This window comes from Rattus norvegicus, chromosome 4 (assembly GCF_036323735.1).
Source record: "Rattus norvegicus strain BN/NHsdMcwi chromosome 4, GRCr8, whole genome shotgun sequence".
In the NCBI taxonomy this organism is placed as follows: Eukaryota; Metazoa; Chordata; class Mammalia; order Rodentia; family Muridae; genus Rattus; species Rattus norvegicus.
Genome location: NC_086022.1, coordinates 16,586,367 through 16,603,729, shown reverse-complemented (window position 1 = coordinate 16,603,729; position 17,363 = coordinate 16,586,367). Strand labels below are relative to the sequence as shown.

The 17,363-nt window shown below is 39.6% G+C and overlaps 1 protein-coding gene and 1 non-coding gene across 23 annotated transcripts in view; one reads left to right on the top strand and one right to left on the bottom strand.

Annotated features, from left to right (window-relative positions):
• The window catches only part of Magi2 (membrane associated guanylate kinase, WW and PDZ domain containing 2), a 1,483,910-nt gene that overhangs the window by 158,698 nt on the left and 1,307,849 nt on the right, over nt 1–17,363 (top strand). The gene's annotated exons all lie outside the window — the stretch shown is intronic.
• Trnap-agg63 (transfer RNA proline (anticodon AGG) 63) lies at nt 7,392–7,466 on the bottom strand. The gene has a single exon. It is a non-coding gene; the product is annotated as a tRNA-Pro (tRNA).

Below are 17,363 nucleotides of genomic sequence, written 5' to 3'. Positions count from 1 at the left end.
AGGAGATGCTCTATGTGACGCTCTTAGAACTGCACCGGAACAGTAAGCATTCAGTATATACCGCACATTTCAGAAACTTCCACCTCTGTTACTGCTCCTGAGTTTGCCTTTTCTCTTTTGTCTGAATTTCAGATGCTTCTGTCTGCAACAGTCTCTGTTTTCCCTTGAGTTTATTCATGACCTCATTCCTTGTCCTTCATGGGTGGAGCCAGTTAGAAAACATCAGAACTTAGAGTCAAAGAGATCTTCCCTTGCCCATGGTGTCCCCAAGCTGAATTCCTCTGGGAGAAGACACTTAGTCTTACTTTGTTTCAGCTCAAGGTTTTTTGTTTTTTGTTTTTGTTTTTATGAAGTGGAACTATTATTCATTCAGACCTAGAGGCATTTTGGAAAAGGGATTTCTTAAATCACGTATTGGGGACTCAGTAGATAGTAGGCAGAGTTAAGCCTAATGTTGCTAATTGTCTTGCTGACTCCCTACTTCTTGGAATTATTTATATACTTTTTGTTTGGTCATCCTCTGACCCTGTAGTATTTCCTTAGTATCCTCTTTTTCTTTTCTTACTTTTCTTTTCTGTTCCCTCAACCTCCCCCTCTCTATTCTGGCCTCCTCCTCTGCTTTCTTCCTTTGCAACTCATTGCTCTTTCCTTTCCCCCCTTAGGATGATTATTGGGACCTTTTTTATTGGACTTTTTTACTTATATTTCAAATGTTATTCCCTTTCCCTGTCTCCCATCCATAAACACTCTATCCCATGCCCCCCTTCTTCTATACCGGTGTTCCCCCACCCATCCACCCACCCCTTCCCACCTCCCCACTCTGACATTCCCCTACACTGGGGGGGTCAAGCCTTGGCAGGACCAAGGACTTCTCCACCCATTGGTACCCAGCAATATCATCCTCTTCTTACATGCAGCTGGAGTCATGGGTCTGTCCTTGTGTTCTCTTTGAATGGTGGTGTATTCCCTGGGAGCTCTGGTTGGTTGGTATTGTTGTTTTTATGGGGTTGCAAACCCCTTCAACTCCTTCAATCTTTTCTCTAACTCCTCCAGTGGGGACCCCATTCTCAGTTCAATGGTTGTCTGCTAGCATTTGCATCTGTATTTATCATGCTTTGGCAAAGCATCTCAGGAGACAGCTATATCAGGCTCCTGTCAGCATGCACTTCTTGGCATCAGCAATATTGTCTGGGTTTGGTGGCTATATGGATATGGGCTGTAACTCAAGGTGGGGCAGTATGTGGATGGTCTTTCCTTCAGTCTCTGCTCCAAACTTTGTCTCCATATTTCCTCCTGTGAATATTTTTGTCACACCTTCTAAGAAGTACAGAAGCATCTGTACTTCGTTCAACCTTCTTCTTGAGCTTCTTGAGGTCTGTGGATTATATCTTGGGTAATCTGAGATTTTGGACTAATATACACCTATCAGTAAGTGCATACCATATACATTTTGTGTGTGCGTGTGTGTGTGTGTGAGTGTGTGTGTGTGTTTGGGTTACCTCACTCAGGATGATAATTTCAACTTCCATCCATTTGCCTGTGAATTTTATAAAGTCATTCTTTTTAATAGCTGAGTAGTACTCCAGTGTGTAAGTGTACCACATTTTCTGTATCCATTCCTCTGTTGAGGGACATCTGGGTTCTTCCCACCCTGATTGTTTTCTAATGAGAGACAGAATATGAGTGGATCTGGATGGGGGTAACCAGGATTGGTAGAATGGAGAGAACCTGTAAATGAGAAATATTGTTTGAGAAGAAACAAATCTACTTTCCATAGGGCTGAGTTCTTGCCCTGATTTCTTTTAATAATTAACTATTAACTGGCAGTGTAAGAAGAAATAATCTGTTTCTCCCCAACCTACTTTCAGTCATGATGTTTTCATTCAGCAATGAAAGTAACTAGGACAGAGGTATTCTACATATCTTAGAAGTACTGGGTGTACTCCCTAATTTTCCCTTATATCCATCTGATTATATTGTTGTCTTGACATTTTCTCTGTGTCTGAAATTCCTTCTTCTGTGTGGCTATGTCAGGAGGTGATGCTTTTTGGACTTTATTTATTGACCTGTTTTTTTTTTCCTTTCCAGTATTTCTGGGTAGCTATTCTCTATCATTTCAGATTCCTTCAGGAAAATTCTGTCATTTTCCTCTATATTTTCAATTCCAGCAACTTCCTAACTTCTATTTACTTTCTTGACTATTTGCTTAAGGTCTTGGATTGATTTCCTTAGTTCATGCATTTGTTTAAATCATCAATATGATTGTCCATTCTTTTAAAATATAAGACTCTGGATTCTTTCACAGACAGATAATCTCTGTGATTTTGGCCAGTAGTATAAGAAAGTTAATAAGAAGTGGGGGGATGGGTTAAGTGGGGTAAGGGTGATAGTGCACAGTTGTGTCATACACTTTGCACATTTGTTAGAACTGATTTACCTTCCAATTAAACCCCAGTGTTACCACTCTACTTAATTGTTTTGTTTTTCCTGTGTCCTCCCACAGAGACCTATGGTTTCATATTTTGTTTCCAGCTGTCATCTATGGGGGAGACACAGTGGTACTTCTGCCTCCTTACCATGAGATTGGATTGTGACTGATAGAGACAATTTTAAATCATGCTTATGGCTCAGAGAGTGGGTGGTAAAGTACTGGTTAGAAATGGTGTGTTTTATAGAGTGATTTAAAGCTAAATGCATTGGTATTTGAGCAGAACAATTAGAAAGGAATGAAAAAAGCAAGAAAAATGAAGGTTCAATGTGTTTGAAATGGCAAGTATATGTGTTAGAAGTCTAAGAGTAGGGAGGGCACTGTTAGAAATATAGAGAAGAGGACTTTGTCGATATAGGAAAGGTAGGAATGTTATAAATGCCTATTCTGATGAAATAGTTTAAAACTCAATTATTATACAAACTTGAAGGCAGTTTTATTAAAAAGAACAGAAACATTAAATTGCAAAATATTAGTGAAAATGACAAAACCAAAGACATACATGAAAACAATCATTAAAAAGGCATACACATTCAGATACAAAGACACATACACACATGTATATACATAAACACATACAAACACATACACACATACACCTCTATACACATACATACACACATATTAATATACACAATCGACCATCAAAGCAAGATAGAAAACATAAAGATTATAAGACTAAAATGTAGAGATCAAACAAGCAACAACAATAAATGAACAGAAGTAAGTGATGGCCCTGGTTCAAGAAGCAGAGAAGTGTTCCCTATTAATAGTTTTTGTAAATAATCGAGTTCTTGCAGCTGCCAGTGTTGCACCAGCATGCAGGTCACCTATGGAGACCACTGAAGCTTGCTTGGTGTTTCCTCCTAGGGAGAATGGCTGAAATGATCCAATCTTGGCTAAGTGCCTGCAGAACCTCTACTGGGGCGAATTTCTAGATGTTCAAATCACCACTAGTACAACTAAACGCATAGAGACAAAACCCTGTCACACACTAAAATCTGTGACTCCATCCAGGCTTCAGTCAGAACCCTGATCCCACAGTGACCTCTGTGTCCACTGGAGCCTGAAGGAGGAGAATTCTAAATGCGTGCCTACTTGCCTCAGCTTTTTTTTTTCTTTGCTAAATTAGATGTTTAAACCAACCAAAATTACCCTGGATTCTTTTGATGATGGACAAGACATTAGTATTGGAAGATTATGCAGAAAGTGCAGGTTTGCAAACCCTGACACCCTGGAACTGAAGAGCTCCATTGCGCTCACACAGGCACTCACATGGGTTAGTGTTCCCTTTCTAGAAATATTCCTGGGGCCATTGTATAGGTGCAGAATTCAGGGTGGCATCCATCCCAACCACCCCCATGTATAAATGAGGAGAGCATAGTGCATTGCTGATGGTGGTCAAACTGACAGCTAAAAATCACAGAATTCGAGAGAAGGGTCATTGGTTTTATTTTGAGAGAACTATAATTCCACAGAAAGAGCTTCTTGACTTTTTCGTGTAGTAATTATTTCAATTTACTTAATTGGATAAATAAAATATAAACTACTTGGCAATCTCCTGATCTTTTTTTACTGATCAGTAGGAAGTGGTGTGTGTGTGTGTGTGTGTGTGTGTGTGTGTGTGTGTGTGTGTGTGTGTGTGTGTCCTATCTTTGTTGATTCTTTACCAAAGACATTTGATGTCAAAAGGAACTCTGGCAGTAGATTGTATCAGTCGACATTGTGACTTCACAGTGAAGGTCTGAAGAGGATGGTTTGTAGGTTTTCCAGTGGGTAGACAGCAGAGAAAATTAGTTAATTCTCCCAAAAGAAGACAGAAAACATCAAAAAGAAAGTGATACATTAAAATATGAATTTTCCCAATCAACCAGAGCTTCCAGGTACTAAACTACTACAAAAGACTATACCTGGACTGACCCAGGGCTCCAACTGCATATGTAGCAGAGAATAACTTTGTTGGGGCACCAGTGGAAGGGGAAGCACTTGGTCCTGCCAAGGTTCGACCCTCAGTGCAGGGGACTATGGAGAGGCAGTAAGGGGGATGTATAGGGGAAATACCCATATAGAGAAGGGGAGGAGAGGGAATGGGGGCTTGTGGACAGGAAACTGGGAAGGGAAATAACATTGGAAATATAAGTAAAGAAATACATCTAATAAAAATTTTAAAAAGATGATGGACCACAGATAGAGCAGAACCAAGTAGGACTGGATGTAGCAAACTCCAGAGAAGTGTTTTGAGGCAAAGAAGGGATGTTTTCCAGAGAAATTGAATTCTTCTGAAGCTGAGGGTTTAAGGAACCAGAAGATAAATGACTTCCTTATCTTGTCTGAATTGGAAATGTGTCCCCTGAAAGCAGACTTCCTCCTGAGTGACTAAGTATGGAGGGGTAAGATTCCATCCAGTCATTAAGTGCAGGGAAGGAAACAAGGAAGGATTAGGCCTACCAAGGCTCATGTTACTCAAAAGAGCATGTTAGTCTCACACAACTACTGAGCATTAGGAACATGTCTAGTATGGACTGACTCAATAAGCTGTGAATGCATTATCTATCATAGATTTCAAAGAATTAAAAAATTTAAAAACCTTTCATTGGGTATTTTTATATTGATTACATGTTGATATGGTAATTTTGATGTATCAGGTGGGGCATTCTGTTAATATCAATTTCATCTGTTTCACTGTACTGCTTTAGTTACAATCACTGAAGCTTTTGTGACATGTATGGGTAGATCATTTCTCATCGTTCAGTGAAAATTCTATGATGACTTTCCATTTCCCTGTATAGTTTTTAAAAAAATAACTCTGAGGAGAAATCAGAAGCTATTCTAAAACTTACAACTTTTTCCTACATTAACTTAGAGACATAATTTGATATAGCACAAAGAACATGATTTCCTGGCCTTAACTAGCTATGTGGCTTCAAGCAACATTTTTTAACCTTCCTGAGCCTTGATTTCCTCACCCAGAAAATAAGGGCCATAATCCTCACCACACAGGGTGATTGTGAAGAGAATGGGAATAAGAAAAGTCTTTGCAGAGGGCCTGCTGTATACTTTGCACTTCATAAATATTACTTATCTTCCTCCACTCTTGTATGACTGTTAAAAGAAACAAAATATATCTGCTCTCCTATAGCTTCAAAATCAGGGAAAATAAGGATAAGAATCAAAGTCATCGATCCTCTGAAGGTGAAAAGTCGCTCATGCTGTCAGGTTGTTCTGTCATGTCTTCCTGGAAGAACAACCAAAGAAAGGCTCTTAAATTACATATGTGACTTTAACATACTAGGAAAAGGTCATGGGACTGAGTTTTAACCCCAGTCCATATATTCTTATATAACATATCCTGTGATAAAACACTTGAAACACTTGTATTTGAACTGTTTTATAAACTAGTTTGCCGTAATTCAAGAATGTTCATTAGTCTTCCAAAGAATTTCATAGAACATCAACCAGATACCCCAGAGCTCCCAGGAACTAAAACACCAACCAAAGAGTACACATGGAGCGAACCATAGCTCCAGCCACATATGTAGCAGAGGATGTCCTTGTTGGCCATCAGTGGGAGGAGAGGCTCTTGACCCTGTGAAGGCTTGATGCCCCAGTGTAGGGGAATGCCAAGAAAAAAAAAGAATTTCATTCATTTGAATAAGAGACAAATAGAGAAAGACATAGAGTAACCAAAAGGGACATAAATGAGAAAGGTGGTCTTAAATACTGAAGGAGAAGAAAAAAATATACATAAAAACCTAGGGTAATTTGTATATGCTCTGTCTTCTCTGAATTACAAGATGGAAATTAATTTTCTTTATAAATGTTTAAGAACTCCAGCCAAGTGAAATCTTTTTAGGCAAGTATGGCTCCACCCTCGTGGATTCATTAATTCCTTTCATGCTATTCAGTAGTCAGTGCATACTATCTTTAGAATTAGTCTTCTTTAAACGTCAGTTGGTTTAAATCTCTTCCCTGGCTTTCATCATATAAAGTTCGCTATATTCTTTGCACTCCTTCAGGAAAAAGGCCATGTCAAATGATAGCCTTTCAACTTTGGAATAGAACCACAAAACAAAACAAACAAAAAAGGTGTCCGTTTAGAAAATGCATACAATCTACAATAACTAATAATACAAATTTACCTAAAATAGAAATTATTTTAAGTCCGTCTTGAATGCACACATCTACTTGGCATACACAGGCTTTATTCTCAGTTTTGACATTTCTCTGAAGAATAGCTCACAATCCCTTTTCCTGTTTCGTCCTTTCTTTTGTTACACATGGCATTCATCCTTTGTTTATAGCAACAATCAAAGTTCTTCAATGTGTTCACCTCCCCCATACTCATCACTTTTAGCTCATTCATTCAATTTACCCTTTCTACACTAGAGTCCTGCTCATGACTACTGGACTCTAAGCATTCCTGACATTGACTGTGTCATCCCTCCCATTGCTAGCCCCAAAACCTTCTTTGAGAAAATTCACTTTGGCTAAAATGGAGTTTAAAATGAACAAAGGAATGCACACAAGGGTTTCTAATACACCCCACATTATGCTTACTCTGAATGTGGAACTATGTATCCAAACACCAAATTATCTAACTTTGAGTAACTTTTGATGGAAATTTCATATATTATTTAAAATAAAAATAAATCAAAATTAAACTATTATTATGTGAGAGAAAGTAATGAAAGGCAGAAATGGTAAAAGTCAGAGAGCTAAAGAGAAAGGAGAGGGAAATGAAGATGGGGAAAGAGAAAGAGGGACTCAGGCACTTTACCCTATGGCATGTAGACAGTTGCCTCTACATGACTTGATTAACGTACTTTGCTTTAACTTGATGTAACATTACTATAATTTATTTAATTTTCTGGAGAAAGTTATTCTAAATGTATCTCTTTTTTTTTTCCGGAGCTGGGGATCGAACCCAGGGCCTTGTGCTTCCTAGGCAAGCGCTCTACCACTGAGCCAAATCCCCAAACCCCTAAATGTATCTCTTTTATGCGACTATGCAATAGATTAACTTTAAGGCAAAAAAAAAAAAATCAAGATTTTTAGTTGAGCAAATTAAGGTCTATATTTTCCCCTTATTGAGTTGTGAATGTGTAGGCTATGAATTTTCAAAACCTACTTTAAATAAGGGTTCTTCAATGCTTTAACATACCTTCAGCCCACCACCCACCAGAGGTAGTGGAATGGGAAGGTTATAGGGCAAAGGAGGATACAGACCTGTTTAAAAATAGTTTTCTGGAGCAAATCCAATCTGCGTTGTCAGAATATCAGCAATTCAGTTCACAGAACTCACCACCCACTGCTCAATCCACTCACAAACACCGTTCATTAGTCAGCAAGAGCGGGTCGATCCAGAAGAAACTGCAACAGTTCTGAATCCACAGAAGCGGCAAAAAGCCCTGAGTATATCACCTGAAGTTTTCTGGTGTGTTTCTCTCTATGAAGTTATAACAAATGGTGAACAACAGAAAAATGGTAAGGAGTGCCAATACCACACAATGTCAGCAAACCCATTGATAACCAGCAAAGAATGTCAAGGTGTACCAATACCATTCGTAACCATCCACTGTCTGTTGGCTGTATTTATATCCTTTCCAAACACCATGTGTTCTCTCAAGCATTCACTCTATCAAAGTATCACATGCCCTTTTCTAGGCTCTCTCCAGAAAACCACCACATGCCTGTTCTTAGCAAAACATCCTCCCACGTGTCTGCCTCAGCAAAAACATCCTCTCATAAGACAGTTCCAGAAAAACATCACACAGCACAACTGAGTCTCCAAAAAAACCAGAAATTTCTACCCTAGGAATGACTATGGAATTGTTTGTTAGAGGAGAAGAGAAATGATTATGTTTGTTCTGCAAATGTTCAATTCTAAGTATATATAGCAGCCAAGTGTTTAATGAGGATGTAGAAAAGAGGCAAGGTGTTCTAAACATCTGAGGAGTGAGAGAGCAACAGCTACTTGGTTTAAGTGGAGTGACTAAGTCTAAGCATATTTTCCTTGCTATGGGGTATGATAGTCTTTCTCCCTCTGATGCAGAGGTAGGTCAGTTAGACCAGATTAAAAGCAGATAAAGCCTGGTCCTTTAGGCACCAGGTCAGTTAGACCAGATTAAAAGCAGATAAAGCCTGGTCCTTTAGGCACCATTCCCTTGCAGGTTAACAAGTCCAATTAGATTGATATGCTCTGGTGCTCTTTTGAGTTTTGTAGTTGCTTGTCCTTTCCCATTTAAATGGAAATAAGCCACTACTTCCTCCGTTCTCACTTCACAAACTTCTTTATTCTCTGCCTCATAATTATTTGCTTGTCCTTACAGTTCATAACAGAGCCCCAAAAAGTTTAAATGCATCCAACTTACTAGGAATTGTTCAAATATTGACCCTTTCTTGAAAATATTCAAGGACTGAAGAAAAAAATCATTTCCAAAATCATAAGCACAAATGTGCTTATTTTTCAAAAAGTAAAAAAAAAAATAAAATCTTGCTAATAAATCAGTAACATGTACACTAAAGTAAATTTTAGGTCATATTTTAATCATACAATCAACAGAGTATGCACTATCTCTATCAAACAATGCTCATGTTGTTAAGAACTCAGCATTTTGAAACCCTGTGTCTCAATGGCTGTACATCAAGAGTTCAAGTAAGGGTTAACAGTAGAAAGGAAAGTGAATCAGTCTATACCTGTCAATTTAAAGGACACACTTTAATAGGTGCATAATTTGTCAAAATATGACTAAAAAGACTAAGGAAACATAAAATGAAATAAAGAAAAAATGCAACACTGGTTTCTTCTTGTAATGCAAATCTTAAAAGTTTGTTCACATATATCATTTTGAATTGTTCTTTTATTTTTGGTCATAAGATTTGGAACAATTAGTTTGTAAGATATATATTGTGATTGTTGGATGAATAAAAAAGATCTTGACAAGAAAACTGTACGAGGTTGAATGTGCTATACACACATAAACCTAACCTTCAGGGCATTTAAGGATGAAGGACAGAGAGGAGGGAACAGGGTAGGTGAGACACAAAGACGCTGTTTCCACTGATGCCTTAATTTTCCTTGTCATAGAAAATTGATTAAGTTTGAATGGAATCTGAGGTGATTAATATTTTGAACAATTCTCCTAGATCTATGTACAGAGCTTATTCTTACAGTGTAATTACTGTCACTTTACCATTTTTAAGGCAAGCCTCATTTTGCTTCTGAAAAGAAAGGATCATTGCTTTGTAGCTGGCTCGACTGGTGTCCGGGCATAACACTGCATACACTTAGCAAATGACCAATAGAAACTGTTTCAGGTGGAAGTTATTCCAGTTTGTTTTTACTTACACGCTAATGTCTGTAGGTAATGTTCTTCTTCGTGTTACGACTTGTAAAACAAGCTTCTAAATCACGTAAGCAACGCGTGCCTCCGTGATCGGCTGTCTGAATAGATGCGGCTCTGTTCTTTCATCTGTTTCGGAGTCGTGAACACCGTCCTGCTCTCTGAAGTGGGATTTGAGATTATAGCACCAGCAGGCAATTTCTTGGACAAATTAGCATTTGGGCCACTAAGGTGGGGGAGGGAAGAATGTTTATTCTAGTATTGAAGTAGCTCCTGTGTCTATGGCCAAAGATTTCACTGGAGGCCACTAAACTGGGAAGCAGTCCAAGAGGTGCTGAATACCTTCTGCTCTGAATGATGCACTCCTCTGTTGAGAACACACACACATTGATGCTGAGAGAGAGAGAGAGAGAGAGAGAGAGAGAGAGAGAGAGAGAGAGAGAGAACCTATTTGGTAAGCGCAGTGGGAAAATTTATTTATCTATATGTATTGGCAACTTCAATATTTCATGACAATGTCCATATGAAATGCAACATTTTGTCTGTTTTCCATTAAAGCCATTTTATTACCATTGTAGAATGCAGAACATTATTTGTCCATCCAAAAGTACAGTGATAGACTTTCAGGCCATATGTTTTTTTCAAGTAGGTTTTTGTTTTGTTTGGGTTTGCGCTGATTTGTTTTTTGATTTCCATTATTAACTACTTTCCTATCACTACTTCCCCCAAATATACACACCTTTATAACAGAGTTGGTTTTTGACAATGTCACGTGTATAACATTGTAACATCCCTATTCAATACTCCTTTCTATCTTCCTCTCCCCTCCTCTACTTTACCATTCCCCACTTCTCACATTTATGTGTATTACTACGTGTAATTTTTAAAACAAATTATTTAGCCATATTTCTTAGGGAAATTCAGAAATTTCTGATGGTTGAAGAGATATGGGCTTAACTAGTAATAAAGAAAATTGTATTTTTCTAACTGGCTCTAAAATGGGACTATTCAAAAGTGGTGCCAAGAAGGTAAAGTGTTTTTCTTTGTACTTAATGAATATAATAATGGTTGATTGTATGTTTGTGTGTGTGTTGGGGGGGGGTGTACTGCCTCATACTTTCCTGAAATGTACATTTCATTGGATAGAGTATTCTTTTTACTTGCAGCTATGGCTTGGCAAGAATCTAAGTTTCCAGAATGCATCCAAATGCTCTTCGAAAGATCCAGATCCACAGAGTTCTTATCAGATGCTCATGGTATTTTGAGCATAATGAGGACAATGAAAACCAATTTCAACTACTTTTTTCTTATGTAAAAATGACTAGAGGGAATCCATTTTTCCACAGATGATGCATGTAGGTATGGAGTGAAACTAAAGATATAAGACAAAAGATTCTTCTTACCCTGAAAAAAAATTCATTTACAGACCTAGCCTCCTGCAAAGCCTATTTGCCAAGCCTTGACTGTTAAGCGTCAGATTCTAGAAAGATGTGTCAGGTCTGGCTTATAATTTGGGAGTTCCTTTTATCCATGTCTGTGGAATAAACCATAAAGTACTGTCCACATACACCTACAAAGTATGAGAACAGTTTTATGCGGTTTTGAACATGACAGTTCAAAGAATGCTTAACCATTGCCTTACATAAAGCACCCTGTGGCACTGTGGTCTCCCTGACATCTCAGCAGATCTTGGTCTCACTTTAAGGTTTATTCTCGGACTGAGTTTCTGCCATTCTCAATACTCAGTATAAATCCTTACCCTTATTTGAGGCATGGCACAGATCGTTTTCCTGAGAAATGAATTCCAGCAGTTTCAAGATTTAAGCATAGTGCAGTGAACTTCAGATTTCCCTTCATAAATCAAACAAAAGTGTTTAAAGACTTACATGGAGCTTCAATTCTCATGGCAGCTTAAAGTACTTGATGGCACCTCCTACTAGATATGTTAACTGCTTTGGATGTCCCTGCAATGTCATCGTTAATTGCTTATGTTCACACTCGATGGAATTTTCTTATCCACTCTACTATATACAATTTATGTAAAAATGTGGAGGAAAGCTGTTTTATGAAAAAGTAAAGTTCAGGAGAGACAAATAAAGGTGATATATTTAAGGTCAAGTTCTAATTTATGCAAACATTCAAGAGAGCATTTGAAAGTAAAAATTTAAATGCATGGTTTAAAGTCAAAGGAAAAAATGCAAATGATAAAAATGGAAATATTTTGATACATTTTTAAAGCATTTATAACAAACATGCGATAAAGGACTTTGTTTTTAAATAATTTTAGACTGAAAATCAAGTTATAAATATGGTTAAAAATTGATATGAGACAACAATCACATGACCAAATACAAGTGTAATTAAAGGTTGTGCAGAATGAGGTAAAAATGTATTTTGCATCTCCTCTGAGAGTCTTCAGTGCTTACACAAACATTTAGGTGTCACATCCATTATCTGCCCGACTCACATGTTTGCAATATGAAAGAATCTCAAGGCTAATAGGGCTTTAACCCACACTTTCATGAAGGAATTACAACACAGATGTATTGAAATCATTAAGCCCATGCTTCAAAAGTATATATCTACATGAGTGCACATTACTTAAACTGCTTCAGCATCATTAGTCTTTAAATCTGTGGGATAAATTGCAATCAAGTGGAAATACTGACACATCCCTGTACTGTCAGCCCTCGTAATATCAGGTCGAAAATTCTTTTTCACATTAACTAACATTCCCAAAAAGAAAATGTAGGTTAATATCTCTCAGTTAGAGACCCATATCTGTAGTCTCACTCCTTCTGCGGTCTGCGTCTATGGTTCCCGTTTCTTTTTCCTTACCTGCATCCTCCTCAAGGATCTGCATCCCCACTCCAAACAATAAGTGCTTTTCAAATGCTCTTTGGAGAAAAGACTTGCTCGCTACATAGTCCCCGGCCAAGTTCTGCATCACTCAGATGAATAAACTCTACCACCTTGCCTGTGTAACGCCATTGGAGAGTCTTTGAATACATGGTAGGAGTTGCAGAAGAAGTACACATATTTAATAAATTACTAATTAATCCAGTATAATGTAGGCCCTAGGATTTGGAAACAAAGTGATGGTTCTCATTAGCTTTCTAGTGGTTTTGCCCAGCTGAAGATGGTCATTCATGGTCTCAAGAACCCAAGAAAGTAATGCAGAAGCTTTAGCAAGCTTCTTCTAAGTCTTAGAGAACCAGAAATGAGTAGCTAGATTTAAGTCATGGAAGTTTTCAACTCTACATAATATCATCATGTATAGTTAGAGCGTCAAAAGGAAGGGCAAAGGGTGTGTTAACAGCCACAGGAGGGCAAGCAGAAGGCCCAAGGACAACCAAAGCAACTCCCATCCAGGCCCAAATCTAAAACTGAGAGTCCGCCCCAACATCTACCCCATTCTTGGGCTGCTGGAGCAAGTTTACATGGTAGAGTCAGTCCTGCAGAACCAGAGCCACAGGATTGCCGTGATCCTAGGCAACAGCGGGATATCTGAGAGGAGCTTCAGCGATTGTTCAATATTCTTAGTGTCTTAGAAACCAGAAACCTTGAACCAGACCAATGACTCATTGCAATGAGCATCACATGTAAAGCTGCCTGGCAAACATATATACTGTGTGATGACGCAGGGCACCTGTCGATGTCACTGTGATGGACGAACATGTGACAGAGAGGCGGGAAAAATGCAGAGTGGAGAAGTCTAAATGCAGTGGAAAGAAGAGAAAGTAGAGATGTGACGACTGTGACAGGTGAGAGAAGGCTGCCCCCGATAGAGGAAAAGGCCTACGGTTGGCAGGATGATATGCAGCAGTCTGGGGCTTATGCAAACTCAGCCGTGGAAGAAGGGGATCGGCTCCATGATCACACTGGCTCCAAGAAAGAAAAGGATGTCTGAGATGAAGAATGGTTCATTGACTGGACTGGACCTCTTCGAAAAACCTCCATAGTCCATACTTCCCCCGAAGCCAGGCTGGTAAGACCGAGACCATGTGGATTTTCATGACCCCTGCTATTGCGACGTAGAAGCCCAGGATCCATGCTGCTCCTAACTATAAAGGGCAAGGAAGCTACTTTTACGGTGGTACGAAAGACAGCAGATGCAGTTGAGGAAAGAGGATAGAATGTAACTACTACTGCCGGAGCTTGCTCCAGAATCCTGAGAAATGATTTTGCCCAATGAGTCAACGAGATGTAACCCATTCCTAGCAGTGGGAGTTTCAGTTGTTAGTGATAAGTATCTAGTTAGGGCACTGCATCCTCCATTTTCTGGTGACGCCATTTGGATTTCTTTGTATATGTGGTTTTTGTTTTTTTTTTTTTTTGGTTTTTTTTTTTTTTTAAGGAGCTTCTGCTTCTATTATAGTAGGTTTTCACGTAAGCCCTCAGATGGGCCTTAGTGTTAGTCGTCCCTCCCAGATTCGTTCCTTTAGTCCCCCTTCACTTCCCCTTTCCACTTGATCCTCCTGCTGCAGCCTCTCCCTGTCTCTCCATAACTACATATGGTTTCCTCCTCCTTGGTAATCACTCACCCCATCTTGTAGTTCTGGACTTGGTCTAGTCAGAAAGTGGTTTGTCAAACCCATAGCATTCCCGCCATGAGCATATGCAAGTCCACACTGTAACACTCGGGTTCACAACTGCACAAGATGTTGCTAACTTCCCCTGCCCTGCAGCCTGTTTAACACTTCCCAGCACCATGAAGTTTAAACAATGGGGAGGAAGCTTCCAGATCAATCCCAGCTTGATTTTCCCCCATGTCTGTTGACAGAAGCATGTACTTTCTCCAGCAATAGGGTCTTAACATCAAGTTCCTCTGAGTAACCAGAGTCGAGGGAAATAGCCTATGTTGTTTTTAGGTTCCTTGTGATCTCCCTTAACCAAAATCGACTTGGGAAGCATGCCACTCCTGACTCTAGAATTTTTGTTTAATAACCTACAGCTTTTGGGAACGATGTTATCCCTCCATATAAAGAATCTCCATCCAAATTCTTTAGTAAGATTATAAGATAGTAAGATATCAAATGGCTCTCCCAAACATCAACGCTATTCTTTAGGTTGTTCATCTCTAATTACACACTCTTTTATCTAAATATTGATTTTCATCCTGGTGTCTGTGTGCAAAACCAATCCCAATTCATTGTTAAAATCCACATCAAATGTTCTGTAAGGTCTCTGACCAGCATCTTAGAGACTGCGTCTCCCTCTGCCATTGATATCCCGTTACACCTTGAACTTACATCTATTATAAGATTTTTCTGTTTTCACGTTCTGATTACATTTGTCAAGAGAAGCCCCACAGCCTGGAGGTGGTGTTAGTTCGGTTGGGGGTGCTTTATCAAAATGCTACGATGTATCCTGTGTCCCGCAGAAATGAATTCTCTCCCAGTTCTGACCCTGGATCCTGGGTGTGCGAGTTTTGTTTCTTATGCTCACCGATGTTCGTCTTCTTCGGTGTTTACACTTGAGCCTCTGTTACGGCTGTGCCCAGATCACATATCCTTGTAATAACTGTAAGCACAGAAGACTAGAGGCCACCCTAAGGATACCATTAAGACTGACTTGCTCTTCACAGTCCCCACCCACAAATAAGGGGAACAGGTCGAGCTACTGCATGGCAGTGCTTCAACATGTGGATTTGGAAAACGCAACTGAGCCCATTACAGACAGCACATTTAACTTCTCCTTTTGAACCCAGTCTCTCTGGTTATGATAGGAACAAAAAATGTTTGTTAACAAGTGCTACGTTATTACAAATATAATTTTTATTTTTCAATACCTTGAAATATTTTCCTCTAATCTATATTTGCAAAAGAAAGCAAAACAGAACAGAAGCACTACTATGTGTTTGAGTGTTATAAAGCAACTATTAGAGTTAGCAGTCGTTTTTTGTTTTTTGTTTGTTTGTTTGTTTTTGTTTTTTTTTAAAGGGAACGATTACCAAGAGAATTAGGCTCTTCCAGGAATGAGCACCCTTATTGATTGTCCACTGCCAAGGGGTTAGCCCTAAAACCATATACACCCAAACAAAACACCAGACTCAGCAAGTTGAATTTATGTGAGTGTGAGTGTGTGTGTTCGTGTAAGTAGTAACAAAGAAGGGATTAAACAGGATGGTTGGGAGCGGGTGGTGGAAGAAAAATGAAGATTATGTAACCCTATTTCAATTAAAATGCATTAAAGCAAAACAACAGTGAAACAATTGTAACATCATTTTCCACTAGTGTGTTTCTTCATGAGGTTAATTCTCTAGCCCGGAGCTGTCATCCAATTTTATTATGCTGCCATCTAGTGTCATTCATGTGAAACTGTCATCACAGGTTCCACAGAGTTTAGGTACTGCTGAGAATTTTTTTTTTAATTTAATTTAATTTTATTATATTTTTTTTTTGTTCTTTTTTTCGGAGCTGGGGACCGAACCCAGGGCCTTGCGCTTCCTAGGCAAGCGCTCTACCACTGAGCTAAATCCCCAACCCCAATTTTATTATATTTTACACTCCAGATTTTATTCCCCTCCTGGCCCACCCTCCGACTGTTCCACATCCCATACCTCCTCCCTGTACAAGGATGTCCCCAAATCACCCACCCCACCAGATCTCTAACTCCCTGGGGCCTCCAGTCTCTTGAGGGTTAGGCGCACCTTCTCTGACTGAATCCAGACCGGGGGCGTCTCTGCCGTATATGTGTTGGGGGCCTCACAGCTGGTGTATGCTGCCTGGATGGTGATCCAGTGTGAGAGCTCTTGGGGGCCAGGTTAATTGAGACTGCTGGTCCTTCTACAGGATCACTCTCCTCCTCAGCTTCTTCCAACTTTTCCTTAGTTTACCCACAGGGGTCAGCAGCTTCTATTGATTGGTTTAGTGCAAATACCTGCATCTGACTCTTTCAGCTGCTTGTTGGGTCTTTTGGAGGCCACTCATGATAGGTCCCTTTTTGTGAGCTCTCCATCGCCTCAGTAATGGTGTCATATCTTTGGGCCTGTCACTGAGTGCTACCTTCTTTTCCTCAGATGCTTCTCCATTTCCATCCCTGCAGTTCTTTCAGACAGGAAGAATTATGGATCAGAGTTTTGACTGTTGGATAGCAACCCCATCCCACACTTGATGTCTTGTCTTTCTCCTGGATGTGGGCTCAACAAGCTCCCTCTCCCCACTGTAGGGCATTTCATCTAAGGTCCCCTCCTTTCAGTCCTCAGAATCTCCCACCTCCCAGGTCTTTGGAAGGTCCTCCCAACCTCCTTCCTCATGAGGTTGCCTGTTTCCATTCTTTCTGCAGGCCCTCAGGGCTTCAGTCCTCCACCCAATACCACATCTTGTTCCCTCCCCCAACCCCATTCCCTTTCCCTCCATTTCCCTCCTTTCCTCCCCCACCCCTTATGGTTGTTTTCTTCTCCCTTCCAAGTGGGACTGAGGCGTTCTCACTTGGGCCCTTCAGCTTGTTGACTTTTTTGAGTTCTGTGTACTGTATCTTGGGTATTCTATACTTTTTGTTTTGTGGCTAATATCCACTTATTAATGAGT